Consider the following 3819-nt stretch of genomic DNA (forward strand, 5'->3'; position numbering starts at 1 on the left):
ATATATATATACACCCGAGATAATCAGGGATGCGGTTCATAAATTTGGACATTCTTTAAATAACTTTCACAAAACCATCCTTTCAAAATTAAAAGATACAAAAATGCTGCCGAATGCACAGAAAACTATGAATAATTATAAAACGAAATAAAAATTTCATTCTCAAATAATGCATTATACAAGTGTTGGAAAAAAGTAGCTGCACAATTTGATATCTAAATTTCAAGGAAATTGTTATAAAATTGTTATTTCTCTCCAAATAGCTTTTCTCAATATTTGAAAAATGTTATTTGGAAAAGTGAGCCATAATTTGTGATAAACAATTCGTATTTTAAATTATACTTATTTAGGCGAGGGATTCCCATTGAATCTACGTTTCGTAATTGAACATCTAAACTTCGCAGTAATCATAATATTCTTTGTAAATTAAATAGGATTCCGTTACCATGGTTTCGGCAAGGATTGGAGCAAGAAATCATGACAAGGCAGATAAAATCATCTAATTTGAGGCTTCCTTTAGTTCCCAATTCCAGATAAATACTGATATCAGAATAATATCTAAAATTCTTTCATAATCCACTTTCATCGATTCTGATAATGGAATTAAAAAATATTATATTACGCTACCCTAAATTAGGTTGCTATGAGTTAATAACATGATTTTTTCTAACTAAGGAAGTGTATAAAATTGCTGTAACGTATGTGGTATTCGAAGGCTACCCAATTTAAATAGTTTACTTGATTTAAAATTGTGTTTTTATGGGCTTACAATGAGTATATAAGTTCTTTTTTTTCCCATTATTGTGAAGGAAAGGATGTGGTCAATCCTTGGCTCGGCTATTTAGAAAAGCTTTGTTTGCGTAAAAAACAGGTGGGCACGGAAGGGAGGGGTGTTCTTGAAGAAACACATGGGCAGTCATGCCTAAAGTCACCGCTCCACGGCCTCTTCCTGTTCTTTGAGATCCCCTCTTGTTTTGGAAACACACAGCGCTTTCTCTTACAAGATTATCGTTTGCGAAGAATGTTCTACTCAAATATTGATAGGGTATAAAACGATCCTCGATATGCATCATAATTTCAATATTGAAATAATTATTATCTCATCATAACTTTATTCTTCCACAACTTTCATAGAATACGATACGCAAAAAGAAAAAAAAAATAATTACATAGCTTCTAACACTAAACATACCAACACTTAATCTATTTCTACCATAGCTGGTCAAAGGACCGGACTCTTATCTTTCTTGATTGAATTTATGAAATATGGATGCTAGGAAAGAAATGACCTCAAAAAACTTTATTATAATTAAACAAAATTGTACAATACCAATTTTTTATGTATTACGAACACAAAGAATAAGAATTTTAAATTCATTGCTACACGCATTATTTACATACACAGGGTGCTTTCATTGTACATTTTCCGAAAACATATTTCTTCAAATTATTATTTCTACAATTCTTATAATTAATATTATTTCTTCTAAGAACTTGTGCTGTCTTGATTGTTTCGACATTTTTCGGTGTAAAAACTAACTGTTAGTTAGAAATGAAGTAAAGCGATATCCACATGAAATATAAGCTATAAGCATTTAGTTTTTGTCACTTTATCTTGCACAAAAATGCCAGTCTAAAATTTTAGCTACTTTCTTGAAATTTGAATTCACGGTTATTCTGATTGCAACTCACTACGCAACAGTCTTTACAGAAACTCATCGAATGCAACACTCATTACATAGTCATTTCTGATCCGATAAATTGTTCTCCCGGTCAAATGACCGGTGGTGGTAGAAATAGGTGTACGACTGGAATTATTCGAGAGAAAAAATTTACGAAAATTATCGAATATTAAGTCTATATAATGTTAGAAAAGTGATGAATTCGAATGTGCAAAAACGATAAGAGAAGCGCATTTTCGAAGGAAAAGTTCTTATCCAGTCATTTCACGGGTATGTTTAGTGACAAGATCTTGGTTGTGTGATGCTATTGTCGGGTTGGTAACCTCGTCACACTGTAGTAGTGACACCTATAGGAAAAAATAAGAAACACTTCCGAAACAACTTCTACTTACACTTAAAACGGGGATTCCCCGTAATATGTAAACACTCAAGTGAGCGATTTAACTGGGAAAAATAAAGATGTGATTACAAAAAGTTGTCTCTTGTTATTTGCAGTTTTTAAACAATATTACTTTAAATATAGTAAGCCGCTACACTATTAACAGTCGAGTGTGCGTCGTAAATGAGAAGCAACATCACACAAATAGTAAGTCAACACTTTGAATGTGAATACCATCGAAGATCAGGTCAACAATGTGGGGGGGAGGAATCGACATCTGTCTGAGTGGAATTGATGTTTATTAATTGTAGTTACTCCACTGTTAACAATAAACTTAGAGTGAACAATAAAATATTTGCAATCATAAACACATAACCTGTGGTCTGAAATTATTTTTGTAGTTTTCTATGATAAAAACTACTTTGCTACAAACTACTTTTTTTTAAAATGTAGTGACTACAAACTACTTTAAGAATAAAAACGGAGATTCCAAACGATTTCGAATAAGGCTTACATTAAATAGAAGAGAAGAAACACATGTTTATCACTCCAAAACAATTCATTTAACCTTCTCAACAGAGAATATCTAATTTAAGAAATTATCAATTTTTTTGTTTTGTTTTATGCACTCTTATTTTGTCCTTTCCTTTGAAATAACAATGTTTCACATTTGAAAGTGCGAACAAAATGATCATCTATTTTTCGTAATAGCTAATTTAAATATTAGCTATAAGTGATTTTAAATACGAAATTCACGTTAAACAATCAGCTACAGCCACAGGGTCATTTTCAAAGCACTCATGGACAGATCCGTGAAGATTTGTACCCATCAACAAATTAATTTCGTCAGAACCGCGGTTATTTTCTAAATTAACCTTAAAAGTAATTTCCAGGCATCGCTGCTTACTAAACTACAAAAAATAGCGACTACAGTAGTTTCACTACAATAATCGCAATGAGTTGCAAATCAGTTTGTTCCAAGTGTTGAATTATAGAGGGCAGCAGAAATTTGCATTGCGAACAGCAAAATCCTTGAACATTTTGAAAGTGAAAAAAAAGAATTGAGTAATTTTAGAAAAAATGGATGCAGATTTTAATTTTCACAAAAGCTAAAAATAATCTAAGCCTAGGTAATTAAAGTTCAATAATTACGGAGTAACAGAGATTTTACTCAAACAATGAATTACAAAAATCTCGCTTTTTATAATTTCTTATTATGTCTTATTTAAAAGTTCGCTTTTAGACAAAAGTTTAGTTATATAAAGGTTAGGAGTCGGACAAATTTTGTTTGAATTTTACCATATTACTTACCAAATATTTGCTTAAGCAGACGAGCATCACAAGAAATAATTTATGAAGTGATTTTTTAAGTTAAAACTTTAAGAGGAAAATTGACAAATTAAACTAAAAAAGATGATAGACTAGTACAAGTGACAAGTTTTTTTTTTTATTGAAATAAAAAAAAAATTTTAAACTCATAAGGAAGCAGTTTAGAAACTCTTATACCACGGAAAAATTCACCTAACAATTTAGCTAAAGGTGAGGAGCCAAAACTTTGTTTTACTTTTAATTACACAAATTTACTTTTAAAAAAACTTAATTATACCAATTTCGACCGAATCAGAAAAGTTCATTTAAGGGGGAAATCTAAACTTTGAGACAGTTTAGAACCACATTAAACAGATAAGCTTAAATGACTTGACTTAGAGCAAAAATGTTTTGAAAGAGCTTAAGTCTTAGATCCAGGACTTGTTGAGA

This window comes from Parasteatoda tepidariorum, chromosome 4 (assembly GCF_043381705.1).
Source record: "Parasteatoda tepidariorum isolate YZ-2023 chromosome 4, CAS_Ptep_4.0, whole genome shotgun sequence".
Lineage (NCBI taxonomy): Eukaryota > Metazoa > Arthropoda > Arachnida > Araneae > Theridiidae > Parasteatoda > Parasteatoda tepidariorum.